The following is a 20,005-nucleotide window of genomic DNA, read 5'->3' as shown; positions in this document are numbered from 1 at the left end:
AAGGGAAGGCAGCACCGGGACATTCAGCAAATGTCTCAATGTGGAGATATGTAAGAGGTTGTTTTTGAAGTTCACAGATCAAAAGAATTTAAATTTATTATTTCGTGTTAAAGAGAAGAAACATTTTCTACTTCCAGAAAAAAGAGACAACAAAGTGATAGCTTTTGATATCCAAGTCACTGACTTAATTTTCTGAGCTTTCTCTTCAACTGCTGCTGCCTAGCAACTTGAAAATTGTCTTCTTATCCTACTAATTTGGGGTATAAGGGGTGTGTACCATGCACATGTTTACCCAAGAGGGAGGAGAAGAAAACTGGCAGGAGATGAGGAGGATTTGATGATCAATTAGCAGTAGGCTCTAGGCAGGCACTGAATATTGATCAGAACTCCCAGACTTCAGTTGGGGTGATATTGTGGGTGATGATACATTTAACAGAGATTAGACATATAGGAGAAGAAACAATTTTTGTGAGAAGTAGGAACACAATGAATTTATTTTAAGCAGAATGAATTTGAGATATCTATGGAACATCTACCTACAGATTGCCAAAAATCAGATGGAAATAGGAATCTGGGGTAAGAGAAAGTGATAGCAATTACTGATAATCATTCGCATGTCATCAGCAGCATGTAGGTGGCAGATAAAGACAAAAGGATGAATCAAATATAGATGCTTAGAAAGAAATGCTCCTCTATTTAGTTTCTAGTCTTCCCTATTTAGTTTAACAATAGACACATATGTCCATAATAATTAACCATATGCCATTTAAAGCAGCAGATGCCCCCTTACTTTAAAAGGCCACTGTGTTGCACATTGTTCACGCCATTTTATTGCAATTATTTGCTTTCATGTGCATTTCTCATCAGACTGTAAGATTTGCAAGGTCTGCCACAGAATAGAGTTCCAATAAATATTTGTTTAAATAACAAATAAGGAATGAATCAGTACATGTGGGGTCAGAACTTCATAGCTGGGCATAATGGCATATGCCTGTAGTCCCAGCAACTCTGGAGGCTGAGGTGAGAGAATCCCTTGAGCCCAAATTTCAAGACCAAACTTGGCAACAACAGAGTGACAGTTTGTCTCTTAAAACACAACACAACAAATAAATAAACTTCACAGCTAGCATTCATATTCAGATTTACAGTGACTCCTCAGGACAGAAATCATCAAAATAAAATGCAAACTCTAACAAATTTTACCAAAACTGGCTGTAAGACGACATGTTATTTTGAATATCACTGTGCAGCTATTTTTATTATAATAATCAATAGCTAATATAGTGTATAGATGTCCATATATGTGTATTTGTATCCACACATAAGTATATTAAATTTTCAACATATACATTTATAATAAATTATATAGTCAATATGTAACAATGAAAACTATATTTTAATTATATCTGCATATTTAAAAATTATTAAATATTTATTAAATATTAAATACATACTTATTATGGAATATTTCACATGCTTATTATGTGCCAGGTACTAAATCACTTTGTCTAAATTATCTCACTTCATTCTCCCAATAACCCTAAGATATTTTTATACCTATTTTAGAAGTGGTTTAGATATACACAGACATTTTAGAATTAGACATATAAACAGGTTTTATAGATGTTTAAAATGAACATTCAATTATCAAAATATTGACATTGAAGACCCTATATGGGCTGTGTGTGTATACATGTATACATATTTAACATTTACACAGTTTATATTTCACATAGCACATATTTGCATGCATACATATAGCTAACTTTTTCCTTATATAAATGCTGAAAGTTTTGTAACTTTTTTATTTTAATTTTAATTTTAAGTTCTGGGGTACATGTGAAAGATGTGCAGGTTTGTTACATAGGTAAACAAAAGTTTTGTATTTTTAATCAAGACACTAGTGGCTAAAAATGCAAACAGAAGAGTCAACTTTGTTTGTTTGTTTGTTTGAGATAGGGTCTCAGTCTGTCACCTAGGCTGAAGTGCAGTGGCGTGATCTTGGCTCACTGCCTGGGTTCAAGCAATTCTCCTGCCTCAGCCTCCCAAGTAGCTGGGATTACAGGCGCCCACCACCACACCTGGCTATTTTTGTATTTTTAGTACAGATGGGGTTTTGCCATATTGGGCAGACTGGTCTCCAACTCCTGACCTCAGGTGATCCGCCCGCCTTGGCCTCCCAAAGTGCTGAGATTACAGGCGTGAGCCAACGTGCCTGGTCAAAGTCAACATTTTTATATCTCTCTTCATATAATGCAAAGAACAAAACGAAAGATTACTTCTACTCGGTTTCACCCATCTCTATAAGACAAGACAAATAAAGTTTCCTGTTATTCATCAAGGCCTATGAATGAAGCATTTCCTATTGCCAATATATTAAGAGATAACTCGGACTGTAGTCACTTGCTAGGGACAATGAGGGTAAACATCACTTGTTATAAAAATTTGCTAATCAAATGCAATAGTAATGGTTAAAGTACTATAGAAATAACATTTAATTTTTATAATTGCTATACATTTGTTCTTCTCATTCTTTTGGAAGTTGCTTATTCATTAACTGCAGTCCTTCAGAATGTGGCCAAGAACAAGTAAAAGATTAAAAAGCCAAAACAGTGAAAATAAAATTTTCCAAGTTCATGAACTACATATGACACTTCCTCTCACAGGAGAATTTTTAAGTGTCATTTCTCAGAGACTGTTTACTCCCAATGCAGACACGATTCTCACTGGTTTCATCACATCTTGCCTGGACTACTGCAGACGCTTTCTGTTTTCTCTGCCCCAATTTTTTCCTACTTCCAAGTCATTCTTCACATGAAAATCTGTCGTATTACTCAGAAGCTTAAACTTTCCATTGGCTTGCCATTTTCTATCAGATAAAGTCTGGAATATTTTACACGCTTTAGAAGTCCATGTTTGATGAGCTCCTGTCTATCTTTCTAGATTCCTCAACTAGATTTTTTTTTTTTTTTTTTTTCAGTCTTTAGCCACACTAGACTTTTTAAAATCCCTTCATTTTAATGTCTCCCACTCTGGAATCAGGACCTTTACATACACTGTTGCATCTACTTGTAATGCTCATTCTCTTTGCCTTGCTAATGCCCACTCAGTTTTTAGATTGCCGCTTAACAATCAATTCCTTATGAAGTCCTATCTTGTGTCCTACGTGAGTGGGGTTTGTCTATAAGTATAGCAACTGCGATGGCTTAGTCACAGCATAGATCACATTTAAATTTACAGTTATTTAATTGGCATTAGGTCATCAATGCTTACTTCTGCTAAATCAAAATCCTCAAGAAAAGTCATTTTGTTTTAGTGTCCAATCTACCTAAGAGAGCATAGTATATATAGCACATTTGATAAATGTTTGATCAGCTAATTAATAAATTAATATTTATTAATATTTAACAAAAATTTAATCAACTGATCAAATGCGGTTATTTAGAAAAGGCAAGATAGAGATCCTAGATGCAGATAGATGATATTTTGATACAAATGATATAAAAACAGTATTTTTTTTTAAAGACAAAAATAAAAGTCTCAGTAATCTGGATTAAGAAAAACCCTCATACTTCAATTGTTCTAAGAGCTTCCTATATCATAATCTAGTACACAAGAAACAATATTACAACAAGGACCCTGAGTGAACAATGAAATGTTTAAAAGCATTTAGTACTCATTTTTAATTAAGCAAGAGTTTTAAAAATAATTGTAGAGTGATTTTCATTACTTTAATTGTTAAAACATAGGACTGGTATTTCAAGGGGTAATGTTCACTTGGTCAGAAGATTAATTTATATGTTATGCCTTATCTAACAATATTAGGTATATGAATAATAAGAGCTAACACCATCTGCCTGTAAGTGGTAGACATCCTTCTAAGTACTTCACATTTATACTCTTATTTAAGCCTCATAAAAAATCTAGAAGATGCATATTACTCACTACCCTCATCTCATATATGAACAAAATGAGGCACAGAGGGTTCTAAGGTACTTCCCCAAGGTCATACAGTTAACAAGTACAGGAGACATTGTTCAAAATAAAGCTGTCTGATCTGGAAGCAGCTCTTTTTAACATCTGCTAAGCAGCAGTATTTAAGAGTCCCCAAAGAACATACTTTGTTTAACCAAAGTTTTTTTGTCAGCTAGAATTAATGTTCATCTAACAATGCAAGGGACTATGCTAATCATTTTGTAGAATTCTCTCCTCTAGTCTTCAGAACAGTCTTGTAAGGTATTATCACTATTTCCAATTTATAAGTAGTTACATGAAGACTTAAGAGGTTAAGTTCCCAAAGTCACGTAGTAGAGTCAAAACCCTGAATCCCAGATCTACTGACTGAGCTCTTAGTTACAAGAGTTCACCTATCTAGAAAGAGAAGTATGTTTTACACAACTGAGCTCTTAGTTACAAGAGTTCACCTATCTAGAAACTGACTGAGCTCTTAGTTACAAGAGTTCACCTATCTAGAAAGAGAAGTATGTTTTACACAAGCTCTATCTCAGTGCTACTGACTCTCTGGAATGGATGAAACTCAGACCAGGCTCATGTCTGCAAATCCCAGCATTTTGGGAGGCAAAGGGCAGGAGGATCACTGCAGCCTAGGAGTTCTAGAGCAGCCTGGGCAACATAGTGAGACCCCATCTCTACAAAAAATGTTTAAAAATTGTCCAGATATGTTGGCACATGTGTGTGGTCCCAGCTACTAAGGAGGCTGAGATGGGAGTATCACTTGAGCCCAGGAGGTCAAGGCTACAGTGAGACATGACTGCCACTGCACTCCAGTCTCGCTAACAGAGAGAAACTCTGTCTTAAAACAAACAAACAAAAAACCTTAGTTGTAGGGCCTACCCTGTGTATTGGTGGATGTTTAGCAGTGCATCCCTAGTTTGTATACAGAAGGTGCCAGTATAAAATCAAAACTGTTTTTAGACTTTGCCTAATGTCCTATAGGTAGAGACGCAAGGTTTCTCCCCATTGAGAACCACCGTACTAAGTAGTATATTTTTTTCTTTGGATACTTTTGAATAAAAACGAAACACATTTCCACTGCTTTATCTCTGTTTCCAATTACCCTGATTGCAGCACTTTTGTTAAAATAGACTATCTTTATGCAAGTTAAAAAACAGAATTTAAGCAGCAATTTCCTTAGTTATATTTTGGTTTTGTGGATTATCCACACATTTAGAAACCATTTAACTATCTTGTAGCAGGACAATTCTTGGCTAACTTTGAAAGATCAGACATATATAATAGTCCTTATCTCACACAATTATGCAGATTAAACAAAAATATGCTTGTAAAACATTTAGCCCAATAGCTGGATTATAATGAATGCTCAATTAATGTTTGTGATTATATTATTATCATAACTATTATTTGTGTAATTTTCCCAGATTACTTTTCTAGTTTTTCTTCAAATTTCCAGAAACTATCATACCTCCTCTCTAGATTTACTGAAAACATTTACTTAGAGGTCATAATATGTGTCTAAATGCCAAAGCAAACTCTTTATATGGATATAACCTTAAAGTCAATGAAAGTTGAGAATCAAGGCACAGTGACAAATGGTTGAAAGAAAATATTTGACAGTAAAAGCTCAAATACCTAAGTCTATGGATAAGGCATATTCTAGTTATAAATAAGGCACAAATTGTGAAAAGTGTTTTCACTATAAGAAAAACTATAAAAAACATGGTACAGGTTGTATTCTTCCCTCCATACAAATCAACATGACACTCATTAATTGTGTAGCTCTTTACCAATTATCTTTTAATACAAAAGTATTAACAGAAACATAGGTACCAAACCCAAGAAGAAAATATCTAGAATCTCTAGCGCAATACAATCTTGAATCCAGTTCCATGGATCTGTTCATTCTCTCTAACCTAAACATATTTGCATGGCCTTATTATTATTATTTGTATTCTTATTTTTACTCAAGGCAAAATATTGCCTTCAACTGCCTATGCTTTGCTGCTTTATACGGCCAGTGCCAGAACTCTATCTCAATATTTGCCCAGGCCAGTCATAAATGCTGAGACATTATAAAGAACAAGTGCCCAACAGAGAAAGAGCTACCAGGGTGCGCAGCTTCATTCTGCCAGTCATGGCTCATGGTGGGAAATTCTCTTCAGTCTATGAAAAAAAAAAAAAAACCCAGCTACCACAAGGCTACTGCTCCAGGAAAAACTGTAAGACCCAGATTGGGTTTTTCAACACATTTTGACCTCTAATATTTAAGAAAACAAAGCAGACAGCATGAACACAAAAGCAGACAGACATTTGTAAGTCTCGAGTCAAGTTTTTCAGATGAAAAAGGAACTCTCTAAAGAGAACAGCAGCTGCTGGCTTAAGGAGCTACAGGTCCTATCAAATTGCAATACAGCCCTAAATACTCCTCTGTAATTATTATTTTCCTCATATGACTGCATAGTTCCCATGGAAGCAAATAACTTTTAAAAATTCGATCTTTGTTCTTCCAAGAGCTTGTATCAGTAGAACTCACTGGTATCTGTTAATCCTTTATTTCACGGGCATGGAGAAGCCTATACATTCCAACACCCTCCTCACCACCACCTTCACAGTTAGTTGGGGCCAGATGACTTGTTTTGACAAAAAGATTATGGACAGAATATAGTGTGTCACTTCTTTTTTTTTTTTTTTTTTTTTTTTTTGAGACGGAGTCTGGCTCTGTCGCCCAGGCTGGAGTGCAGTGGCCGGATCTCAGCTCACTGCAAGCTCCGCCTCCCGGGTTTACGCCATTCTCCGGCCTCAGCCTCCCGAGTAGCTGGGACTACAGGCGCCGCCACCACGCCCGGCTAGTTTTTTGTATTTTTTTTTTTTTAGTAGAGACGGGGTTTCACCGTGTTAGCCAGGATGGTCTCGATCTCCTGACCTCGTGATCCGCCCGTCTCGGCCTCCCAAAGTGCTGGGATTACAGGCTTGAGCCACCGCGCCCGGCTAGTGTGTCACTTCTAAGGAAAGTCAGGAAAAACGTCCCTGAGGCACCTCCCTTCCCCAGCTCTCTTTTCCCCTGTAATAGCAATATGGAAGCCACATGTTGGAATGGCAAAGCCGTTAACATAGAAGCAAAATGGCCGCTTGACACAGGACTTGAGAGAGAGCTGCCCTGGAGAACAGCAAGGCCCACAGTAGACTCTGCATACACAGAAAAATAAATGTCTGTCATGTTAATCCCCCAAGACTTCAGGATTTCTATATTATCACAGCAGAGTTCAGACTGTCCTAACAAACGTATCTCCTAACACAGTTACTAGTATGAAGTAAATGCTTCATATGTAGCTCTTTAAAAACAAATGTGCAGAGCTGAGAACACCATTTACTAGTAACACTGAAGTTGAGATATGGATTACAAAGAAAAAAACACAGTCATCTTGATTTATATTAAAAAGCAATTTCTGCATATGAAGCATGAGCAGACTATATTATCAACTGACTAAATAGCTCAGGGAGTACTCAGCACAACTCCATATTGCTGACTAAGGCACAGACAGGTCATAGTCACATAAAAAGCTCATTACCACCATAAAGCAACCCATATATGTTAGGTGCAAAGTGAATGAAAAGAGTAATCTAGTTGGAAGGGAGTGGATCTGTAACTTTTACTCAATTCTCATCTTTCTACTGCCTTTTATCTAAATTGCTTATCTTGGCATAGTATAAGCTACTTTGTGAAAAAGAGAGGACAGCACTTTCACTGCAGTTATCAGCCTGATGGTAGAGAGCATTAGAGGTCCAAAGTCTTGCCTCAGCTCCGCTGGGCAGTGCCTGCATGACTTTGACGTCTGATTAGAATTTTTCTTACTCTCTATTTGCCCACTGATAAAGTGGGCCCAATGACCACCCTAAGACAAGGTCGTGGTACAGATTAAGGAGCACTGTGTATATAAAGAATCTGGCAAAGTGTTTGGTATTTGTTGGCACCCAATAAATGTTGGTTTAATTTTTTCATTCCCTTTCTCTTATTCTGCCACCCTCCATTCTACCTTCCTCTATATTTCCTTTCAATATCTTGCTTAGTTGTTTACTTGTTTTAAACTAAAAAATGAAGATAAATGCTAGATAATAACGAAAACCCTGATCAGTATGAAACATCTATGCCCTTGAAGTTTGAGTATTGCCTGGAATTTGGATTTGGCAGCCTGATTTGACAAAAATCAAAATAATATCACGATATCCTATGCCACCAAAGTTGGAGCATGAGAAGGAAAGGAAAGAAGTGAAAGAAGGGTAAGCAACAGCACAAATGAGAAGGGATGCAAAGTAATCTGCAAACAGCCATTGCTGAAAAGAGTTTACACAAAATTCAGAATCACACAGACATAAATTAATATTGTGCACTTCCCGGATTTTAATTAATTCAGATATATTGACAACAAACTCAGTCCAAATGGTACACTGTTTTGGTCAGTGGAACTCAAAAGGATACAAAGTTAATACAGCAGCACAAGTTTCACACTATTGGTGTTCTTAAGAGAATATCTTCAAGGGTAGCCAGTAAAAGAGATGGATTGGCATTTGCAAATCATTTCTTGTCTCTTTGAGTCCATCTCAGCCAACACAATCAATATCCAGTAAAAACAAATACCCCACACTGTAATCCCTCAACAGAGCCCTGCTCTAGCCACTGTTTCCTGACATGTAATTAAATATTTGTAAGTTTTGAATGTATTTCACTTTCTGACTTTGGCCCCAAACTTGCTTTTCAATTGGATAATGGCTAATATTCTTTGGCTATCCTCACTTCTGTCTACGTTTGATCCTCAGGCTACATTGACTTTGGTGATAGCAGATAATACCCCAGCCCTGTTCTGCTTAGGCAACAGCACCATCCAGGACAATCAGAAATCAGAGGAGGCTAGCAGGATCATCTTTTAAAAATGGCTAAGCATGAGCATATCAAAGGAAAGATATAAACAATTTCTTCTTTATGACCAGCCAATATTCCAGTGTAATTTTCATGGAAAACACTTATTTGAAAGAGAATTGTAAATTCACCTAAGTTAGAGAAAAGAAAATTTTTAATACATGTGAGTGTATTACATATGAGTGTAATACATGTGAGTTGCAATGAAGGAACACCAAATGTATAAATGAGTTAATACAGAAATAGATTTCAAAGAGGATTTGGCATCATTTTTTTCTCCCCATCTTACTCCTATACTTGCTGAAGGGCTGTATTTTATTTGCTAAGGGGATATGTTTATATAAAAGGTGATCTTCCCTCCTGCCGGGTCCAGAGAACTAGGTGCAGTAGAAAAATAAATCAACAGTTGATAAATGCAGCAAAAACACTGCCTTAAAATGTTATCCCTTATCTGTAACAGTCCCATACAAAACCTAGGGTTTAAGATGAATTCCAAAGAATGACATTGAAATTTCAACATGGTCCTACTTACATTACTTTAACCTAGGTCTTTGCTTTTGCTCTCTGTTTACAAACCTACAACACGACAAAGACTTGGTCTCAGTATTTGCTGTCACCATATGCAAACGACCATGTTCTAAATCCTTACTCAAAGTCTTCTTCCTTTACAATGTCTTCCTAACTCCCCAGCAAAATTGATTTCAATTTATTTCAGCTCTCTAAGCATATTTCCTCCCAAATCTAGTGTTTTTAAACTCAAACTGCCTTATATTTGGTTATTTTTAATGTCCGTATCCTCTATAGGTAAACTGACAGTACTTGCAACCTATCTTCTTTTTTTGATTCTCACGTCCCTCAGAGTGCCTCGTCCACTACTTTGTAACCTACTAATCAGTATGTGTTTGTTAAATGGAACTGAAAATACAAAAAGAGGGAGAAATCTCACATGGCCTCTTCATATGTGTTCATATTTGTATTAGGAAAACGAAGGGTCCAAGGTAATGTAAACATGCAATATGTCAAGGAAAAAGATAGTTAAGACAACCAATCACATATCCCAGATTCTTAAGGCAGCATTCAGAGATCTCTATTAGATAAGGCCTTGTAAAGAGACAAAAAGCAACTCTTCTCCCTTAGTAATGGATAGACTGTCTCTCTCTAGATCCTGCTTATTCCTAATTCTATTAAATTTAAACTCCTACCTTGCTGCTATCAGCCAAAAACCCCAGCCAAATAGTAAAAGCCGAATGCTTTCTCGACACTTAATAAACCCAGAAAGGGTAGAAAGCTTTTTTATGGTATAGCAACATGGGTGTTAGCCAGGCTGGATGGTACTGCCTTGGCATATAAACCCCAACAAATGTTTCTTCTTGAGAAGATACTCAGTTGACCCTTAATCTGAAGACATAAAACCTTCCTGCGCACACACACACACACACACACACACACACAAACCCACAAAGTGTTAAAGACCAGCAGCATCGGCATCACGTGAGAGCTTTTAAGAAATGCAGGATCTCAGAACCCACCCCCAGACAACCTGAATCGGAACTGGCATTTTAACATTATCTCCAAGTGACTCATACATAGGTAACATTTTTAAGAAGCATGGACGCTGGATATTCTGGCATCAATATTTCATTTGCTTCCTGGCAGTCTCTTTGCTCTAAACCATAACTTTATTACGAAAACTATTTGCTTCCCACACCCTCTCCTCTAACTCTGCATGTTTTTTCAGGCATCCATTTGTTTTAATATGTAATACAAGAAGAGAAAAGACTTCTCTAGTGTATAGAATGTATACATTTCATTCACATACATTATATCATTAGATCCTTATGATATTCCTGCGAATATCGTCATGTATAACTTGTTACATGTCACTCATGTACAGAAATATCTGAGAACCTCCATGTCTAATGCTTTGAAGATGCAGATGGCTTCCGTCTATAGTCAACCAATGCTCCAACCTTGGGATTAGAGAATTCTGATTGCATTATCCATGGAGCCAAGAACTTAAAAGCCCAGTTCTATCTTACTCTTGAATCTTTTGCCTTTTCAACTACCATAACCCAGTTTCTCCCACACAGAGACACTAAACATGCACACTCTTGATGAAAGCTTTTGTAGTGGCCATTACATAATGGATTTGCTGTCAGTTGTCTAAAATGTGCCTGCTGAAGAAATGAAAAAGAAAAACCTAATCCATGCTTATAAGTAATGGAGTTTTCAACTAAAACCTATTTGGGCATTTCTGTCCTCTATAGTATGAGTTTTTAATTGGCTTTAGTCATTTATGTGAACTGAACATTTTTAGCAATGAGTAAAACAACATAGGTAATAATATTAAATATATATTATAGTTTCATTAAGAAAGCAATTATAGTGTTAGGATTTTATAGTTTTAGAATGTAATATAGGAAATTGTCAACCATTTTCAAAACCAGAGCACAATTTCAAAATGTTTAGCCTAATTCTAGGCCACATTCTAAAGTAAATATCTCTACACAATGCAAAATATTAACTAAAACTTTAGGCTTCATCAAAATGCCTCAACACTGTTGTTTAGGCATAAAAATACATTACTTTTTTTTTTTTTCTTTCGAGACGGAGTCTCGCTCTGTCGCCCAGGCTGGAGTGCAGTGGCCGGATCTCAGCTCACTGCAAGCTCCGCCCCCGGGTTCACGCCATTCTCCTGCCTCAGCCTCCCGAGTAGCTGGGACTACAGGCGCCCACCACTTCGCCCGGCTAATTTTTTGTATTTTTTAGTGGAGACGGGGTTTCACCGTGTTAGCCAGGATGGTCTCGATCTCCTGACCTCGTGATCCGCCCGTCTCGGCCTCCCAAAGTGCTGGGATTACAGGCTTGAGCCACCACGCCCGGCCAAAAATACATTACTTTTATAAAGTCTTTTGGTTATTAAATAATGGACAGGTGTCTACAATTTAAAAATCATCTGGGTATAATGACTTAATTCTAGTACATAGGGAGGCCAAGGTGGAAGAATTGCTTGAGGCCAGGAGTTCTAAACCAGTCTGCGAAACATAGCAAGAGCCCTGTCTCTACAAAAAAAAATTAAAAATTAGCCAGGCATGGTGGTGTGCACCTGTGGTCCTAACTACCTGGGAGGCTGAGGTGGGAGGACTGCTTGAACCCAGGAGTTGGAGGCTGCAGTGAGATATTGGAAGGAAAAGCCCAGAAGCCATACCACTTACCACAAGTTCCACTGTTGTCTGTCACTGTCTAGCTGAGTAACTCTGGCCAGTCCCTTCTTCCTCACTCTCAGTTTCTTGATCTGCAAAATGAGGTGATTGAAACTAGATGATGTAAGAGTCCCATACAGCCTGAAAATGCCATTTTTCTGCAAGACTGGAAACCACATCTGAGTACATTTCCTCTCCAAAAGCAACATGCAGAAGATGAAAAGATTTTTAAATGGCACTTGGCACTACTGATGTTCCAACTCGTTCATACTATAATCTCAGCTTGATACTTTAGAACCACATAGGTTGCTAGTATCCACCACAGACAAGCAAAGCAGAAGAGAAAGGCTGTTGGCATACTCTTTGCCTGAGAAGTGTTGCAACTAAAAGTCAGATCAGAGGGAGAGTAAATCTTCTCCTCCCCCTTCTGAGGATCTGGTGACTCTTTCTTTCTGGGCCCTGCCTCGGGAATTTCTCTAGAGAAATTTTTCACTGGGGACCTGGGAGTCTAGCCCTTGACTAAACCCCAGACAAGGATGCATTTCCTCCTGGAAGGCTCCCTGCCTGGACAAGTCCTTCAAAATCAACCTAAAAAGGAACTCCAGTCTCCAGGGAGCTGTACATTTTAGCATTTTTTAATCAGATGTCTGGCCTTCTCTGGTCTTTTTTGAAACCTTTTTTTTCCTATTGTATTATAATTTTACTATGTTAATATACAAAGAGTTGGCAATGCATAATTTTAAAAGGCAAATTCAGTTTTTGAATGAAGACTGTGTGATGATCACGGCTCATGCTTTAACTACATTTACTTATCTTCCTTTCTTCATTCTTGTATGGGACAATATCTTTGAAATGGCTTTTGTTTATTTTTTAAATGAGTTTCATGTTTTTTCCGTTTTCTCCTTTTCATTACTGTTTTCTAGCAGAATATCAGAAAGTCAGGGAATGGTTTAAGTTTGTAAAATCTGAGAGATCATCTGGACTTAAACCCAGTTTCATTAAATGGCTTAGAAGATGTAAATGTAATAACTCAACAAGGCAGTACTCAGATGTCATGTATGTAAAAGTGAGTACTGCCCATATCCCTAGTAATTAGGCCAATCATTAAATCAGAGTTTAATGGATTAGTTTCATTTTTATGACATACACAAGTGAACCTGAAACACTGGGTCCTATTAGCATTTAATATATAAAGTAAGCTAGTATCTGTACCTAAATAATTGCATACACAATGTGGTCAACACAGAGGATACAAATTCTAGAAAAAAGTGTACACCCAAAAAATAACAATTCTGTTATTAGTAGCGTTATTATTGTCATCTATTATGACAAGCTAAACTACCCAAGCGTTCATCAAAGGAGCAATTCAATAGAATGTTTTCGGCATGCTCTTCTTTTAACTAAAAAGAGAATATGGAATGAGAAGAGAAAAAATAAGATTTTTTATTCCAGTCTGAAAAAAAAAAATTGTTTGAAGCTCCCCATGGTATGCATGACAAATAAACATACATTCCTTGTTTTCTGCAACAAAAGAACTGTTATGTGCCTTTGCAATTAATTAATGTTGTCTCCAATATTTCTAGAAAATTAATGTCAAATTCATTTGAATGTGGCTTCTGGAATAACAGGACCTCTGGTCCATTTCCTGTATGGTAATGTAATGACAGCAAGATACCCTTTTAAATTTTATGTGTTCAAATTGGTTTAAAAAGGTAAATTTCTACACTATAATTAATGTATGCCAACAATTTTCAAACAGTTTTAGCAGTGGAGCTCTTCTTTGAAATAACATATTGGGCCCAACATAAGTTAAGGCACTTTAAATGTCTATCATTGGCTAAGAATATACTTTATATTTTGTGGAACTCATCAAGCACCTTCCTAGAATTTGAAAGCTTGGTAGGAAACTATTCTTCAAATTCATATATCTCATATTATTGATGAGAAAACTGAGTCTACAAAAGAGGAAGTGATATGAGTATGTCTCACAACTAGTGAGTGACAAAAGCTAGAATTCATGACTCATTCATTTATGCAACTGATGTTTATTGAGAACCCTCCATGTACTCATTTTGTGCTAGGTTTCCTATGTATATCACATGTTTTTATTGATCATTTAAATTTTATATAATTTTGTTATTATTTTATTTAATCGTTTCCTAGCCATACAGAAAGAAATTCATATCTATTTTGTTTGTTTGTTTGTTTGTTTTGAGACGGAGTCTCACTCTGTTGCCCAGGCTGGAGTACAATGGCGTGATCTCGGCTCACTACAACCTCTGCCTCCCAGGTTCAAGAAATTCTCCTGCCTCAGCCTTCTGAGTAGCTGGGACTACAGGCTCCCGCCCCCACTCCTGTCTTTTTTTCTTTTTTTTTTGTATTTTTCATAGAGACAGAGTTTCACCATGTTGGCCAGGCTGGTTTTGAACTCCTGACTTCAAGTGATCTGCCTGCCTCAGCCTCCCAAAGTGCTAGAATTACAGGCATGAGCCACTGCCCCCGGCTGAAAACTTGCATCTATTAACCAATCATCACATCTGCATTCATCATGTCTCATGTGTAAAGAACTAAGAATGTGTTAGAAAAAGGCAAGTGAACCTAGAAGTTCGTAATCTGTTTAAGTAGTGGATATGCACAAACAAGAAATTTGCTTTAAAAAGCTAGGATGACATTTAAGTACTAAGTATAATATAGCAATGAATATATTGGCCTCAGAAACTTATACCCCAAAATTTGGCACTTTCACACGCTGAACTGAAGAAGAAGCTCAAAGTCTGACAACCCCCAGCTCAGCCCCCTGTCTGAGCTCTCAATCTCTCAATCCTTTGCCTCCTGTCTCTCCCAAAGCACAGGATAAAGTTGCTCTCTGAAGTTACCTCATCTAAAGCCCAGATCCACCAAAGAAGTTCTCTTTCGTGAAATTTCATTAACTGAACTGCTTCAGTAGGAAGAAGGACAAGTCTGTCAACACACTTGGATAGACTTTTGCCACAAACCATTGTCTGCTCTGCAGCCCAAGAGACTGTCCCAGGCCACTGTATGTTCTTCAAGCCCACTGAATTTTCCTAATAATCACTGACTCCCCTCAAAGTCATTCACATTTCCTTATGTCCCTTTATATGGTAGGGTAATCGCTGTGTTTCTCTCCCATGCATGTTAATAAACTCATATGCCTTCTCACTTATTAACCTGCCTTTTGTGAGATGATTTTCAGCAGTGGGCTAAGGGTAAGTGGTTTTTTTTTTTTTTTTTTTTTTTTGGCCCTGAAGTACATTATGTAAAGAGAGATTCTTAAAAAGAGAGAGCTCATTGGGACTGACTTCAAGTATTTGAATAAGCTTCGAGGAAGAGATAAAATTTGACCTTAAAGTATTTATTAACTATTACCACTTATATTGTATTAAAGACATTGGCATCGTCCATGGCATCTGGATTGCAATAACTGTATAAATAGACTTTTTCCAATTAATAGCTCATAAAAAACTAGGACAAATTTGCATTATTAACATCAATAGGCTCCTAAGGAGTTATTCAGCAGCTGAGCAGTTCATTTTTCAGCTACTTTGTTTGTGACCTTTGTTGTAAAAATCCTGATCTTTTTCATCCATGAATGAACCCAGTAAGAATTTCAAAATTGACCTGATCTTCATCAGTCTTGGCCATTTCCTGAGACCAACTAGGCATTGTGTTCAAATTTATCTCTTATACAATTTCCTAACTTAATTCTCACCCAAGTCAAAGTTACCTTTCCTTCCTCTAAAGAATGCTACTCTGTACATTTTATTTAAAAACTCTCTTAGATTTTACTCTATTATTTGCATATGTTACTACATTATTTATGAATAAATGCCATTTTTCTCAGCTATGTTAGAAGCCCACGACAATAAAAACCATGGCTTATTCCTAAATACAGTGTTTTGCCAAAGAGGCACTTAGTAAATAGTCACTGTTGTAATTTGCTTTTAATGGAAAAGCCCACACGTTACAGAATCTGTACTAGTCAATGAGTAGGTGCTGACAGCCTACAACTTGTGGCTTTTGATGATTTATTGATATGATCCTCAAATCCTAGGACCTTACCTGTCATGCACTCTAATGGTTTTCTAGTCTATATTATTCCGTTTCAATCTAATTCATTAAAAAAATTACAGATTTGCTGAATGATAAAATTGATTTTATCATCATCTCTGGCTGCATGAATTCAATCAAATTATTAATCTATTCTAAGGATTATTTTATTTACTTGTAGTTATATAGATAACAATATTATCTCTTTCATAGGATTGCTTTTAGTATTAAATTAAATGCTACCACTAGCATTGTGCTTGGGGCTTAGTGTTCAATAAAAGCATACTATTTTTATGGATATTATTATTTTAATTATTTCCACCATTGTATTAGTATTCAACTTTAGATATTTGAAAACTGTTAATTTATGTTAAAATTCTTAGATACATGCTACATATTGTTAAAGTCCTAACTTTTTTTTTTGCTCTTGTTGTCCAGGCTGGAGTGCAGTGGCGTAATCTTGGCTCACTGCAACCTCTGCCTCCTGGGTTCAAGTGATTTTCCTGCCTCAGCCTCCCAAGTAGCTGGGACTACAGGTATCTGCCACCATGCCCGACTAATTTTTATATTTTTAGTAGAGACAGGGTTTCACCATGTTGGCCAGGCTGGTCTCGAACTTCTGACCTCAGGTGATCCACCTGCCTCAGCCTCCCAAAGTGCTGGGATTACAGGCATGAGCCACCATGCCCGGTCCTAAAGTCCTAACTTTTTATCAAGTGTTAAAGGAAAAGAAAAAAGACAATAAATAGAATTAGTCCATACTCCTTCTAGACATCAAATACTCAATGTTATTTTGTTTTTGGTTCACTCTGCAGACTTTAGATTTAGTACTTCATCTCTGTAGTGATTAAGGAATGTGGAAAATGATAACATGGCATTTCATTTAGATGCTTCTTTGAGGTGACATACATGACAGATTCATTCTTCTAACTTAACTGTGATGAAATTCATCTCATCTTCTATTAGTGGCAGAAATATGAACAGAAGCATGTGGTCTCCATCATCTCTAATATTTGTACCAGAGAAGAAGATATTAACTAGAAGAAAACTGAAATATGTCTTCTGTTTTTTTAATAATTCTGGTTTGAGCCCTCAAATCATCTATACCCATGAGGTTATAAGTAAAAGCATATATTTTTAATCTTTCTTAGATTATAAAAGTAGGTAGTTCCTTTATAATACAATTCACTACTGATATAATTTTAATATAAAAAATAAGCATTAGAAATAAAAGGTATATGTGTGAGATATATGCTCATATTTCTTCTAGTATTGATGTCCATAGGAAGAAAAAATAATTTGTTTACTATTTCTGCCATGACTTATCAGAAATCTAAGCATGTTCAAACACACCAACAAAGAGAAATAATACCAACTGCTCAGTGGGAGATAAAGTGAAGCTGTTTTCCCAGGTGGAGTTTATGGTTGTCTTTCAATCACTGAAGAGACTGAATTTTTCCTCAATCTAAACTAATCTTGCTTGCTTTCAATCTTACCCCCTCTGAGCCTGTAACTCCTTCCTTTTCTTTCTTTCTTTCTTTTTTTAAATAATTTAAATATGGACCTTTTTTAATCACACATTTCAAAAGACTTCTCCAGCGCACCCACTGAGTGTACCACACTTGTCTCATTTTGTTAATTGAATGGTTCTTAAACAACCTCATTATCTGCCCACAGCACTTAGCATTTTCCTATTATAAAGCTATCCTTTGCAATATCTTCTCTGCCTACCAGGAAGGCTAAAATCTTGCTTTTAGTGTCTCCCAACACAGGACTGACCATGGGTCTTTAAACCCCCATGTTTTCAGATCGCAATGGGTTAAGTGAAAAGAACCCATATTGAGAACTTATTCAAGCCAAGCTATAAAAGGTGGACAATCCTATGACAGATATAACATTATACCCATTTCAAAAAGAAGAAAATGGAAGTAAATGAGATTCTATCACTTATCAAAAGTCAAACACAGTAAGTTTTTGGGGTGGGATTCCCAGAGTCTACACTCTAGGTCATTGCACTGTCAATACTAAACAATCATTGGGTTGTTCTGTTTTTTGTTTGTTGTTTTTCTGTCTCTGAGGTCTTTGAAGGTCTTGATATTCTCCATTGTTCAGATAGAGGGGTCATGTCATCTTCCAGATGGTTCTAGCTGTTTAAAGCCCTTTTCTTGAATTCTAGTTCTAGAAAAGTTTGGAAGAATTAGCAGTCATTTGTACATATACTGACTGCATATCTACAAATGACTGTAAGACATCTGAAGCTAGAGAGTCTGGAAAGCTTCCTCTCCTTAGTAGAAAATGATTGTATGTCTCTTCTCTAAGGAGGTTTTATATATGCAGCTTAAAATCCACATAAAGAAAAATTCTCATATAGAGTGATGTTAACCTCATTTGTATGTAACCGTTGAGTCAAGGTATACCACTGTAGTAACTGCATACAGTAAAAGCCTTGTGACATGATTACTTTTCTACACTTTCTCATCTTTGCACCCCTGCCTAGGATGCCTCTCTGCCTTTTCATCCTTCCTTGGCTAAAGCAGGCTCATTCTTCTGGGTCAAGTTCCAATGTCATTTCTTCTATAAAGCTTTTTTCAACACCTCTTCACCCTCAGTTCTCCCTCCTTTGAATTTTCCCAGGACTTTATTCATTCATGTTCCTAAGATAGCGCTTATAACAATGCATTATATATTTCTCATTCTATAGGCTAGATTTTCCAACCTCAGTACTGTTGACTTTTTAGGCTAATTTTTTTTTTTGGTAATGCTGCCGTGTGTGTTGTAGAATATTTGGTAGCATCATGGTCTCTCTCCACTGGGTAACAGGAGCATCAGGGTAGGTGCATATAATCCCAGTGCTTTGGGAGGCCAAGGAGGAAGTATTGTCTCAGGCCAAGAGTTTGAGATCAGTCCGGGTAACATAAGAAGACCACAGGCATGGTGGTATGACCCTGTCGTCCCAGCTACTTGGGATTCTGAAGCAGGAGGATCACCTGAGCCCAGGAGTTCGAGGCTGCAGGGAGCCAGGATCTTGCACTTACACTGGTCTGGGTGACAGAGTAAGACCCTGTCTCAAAAAATGAAAAAAGAGTAGCACCTCCCTTTCAATTGTGAGAATGAAAAATGTATGAGGTAATAGATTCCCAGTTACTCTTATTTGCTCATTACATATTATATGCATATATTAAATATCACTTGTCCCTCATAAATATGTGCAATTATTACATATCAGTAAAAAATATGTATTTGGACATTGTCCTCTGAGGAGTAGGTAAAACTGCCCCTAGTTGAAGACCACGGCTTGAGATCAGAGACTACAAGGGCAGTGACTGCTTTTTTTCATCTTAAGGGTACCTGATACCCAAGAGTATCAGGCCAGAGCTTGCTGTTATCAGAGTAACAGCAAGCAGTCATAATCTCCTGGTTGGAGGCTAGGCGTGGTGGCTCACACTTATCATCTCAGCACTTTGGGAGGCTGAGGCCAGCAGATAACTTGAGGTCAGGAGTTCAAGACCAGCCTGGCCAACATGGCGAAACCCCATCTCTACTGAAAAAATACAAAAATTAGCCAGGCATGGTGGTGGGAGCCTGTAATCCCAGCTACTTGAGAGGCTGAGGCAGGAGAATCTCTTGAACCCAGGAGGTGGAGGTTCTGGGTCACACCACTGCATTCCAGCCTGGCCAAAGAGTGAGATTCCATCTCAAAAAAATAAAAAATCAATAATAATCTCTTAGCTGGAGTTAAATTAGTCTCATTTCCCAATAATAACATACAGAATTATAAAATTCACTGAATTTATACTTCATCCAAATGTGAAACAAAGTGACTATTAAAGATGGATTCAAA

At 37.0% G+C, this 20,005-nt stretch overlaps 1 protein-coding gene across 11 annotated transcripts in view; it reads right to left on the bottom strand.

Annotated features, from left to right (window-relative positions):
* LRRC4C (leucine rich repeat containing 4C) overlaps positions 1 to 20,005 on the bottom strand; it is a 205,942-nt gene that overhangs the window by 119,007 nt on the left and 66,930 nt on the right. For 7 of the 11 annotated variants that reach the window (XM_073017224.1, XM_073017220.1, XM_073017238.1 and 4 more), the window contains exon 2: positions 12,109 to 12,188. The exons of the other annotated variants lie outside the window; for them this stretch is intronic. The gene's annotated coding sequence lies outside the window, so the exon portion shown is untranslated. The remainder of the gene's footprint in view (positions 1 to 12,108; positions 12,189 to 20,005) is intronic. 11 annotated transcript variants of the gene reach the window in all.

The sequence above is a fragment of the Chlorocebus sabaeus genome, chromosome 1 (assembly GCF_047675955.1).
Source record: "Chlorocebus sabaeus isolate Y175 chromosome 1, mChlSab1.0.hap1, whole genome shotgun sequence".
Taxonomy (NCBI): domain Eukaryota; kingdom Metazoa; phylum Chordata; class Mammalia; order Primates; family Cercopithecidae; genus Chlorocebus; species Chlorocebus sabaeus.
Note: the sequence above shows the minus strand (reverse complement) of the source record. Positions and strands in the feature narration are given on the sequence as shown.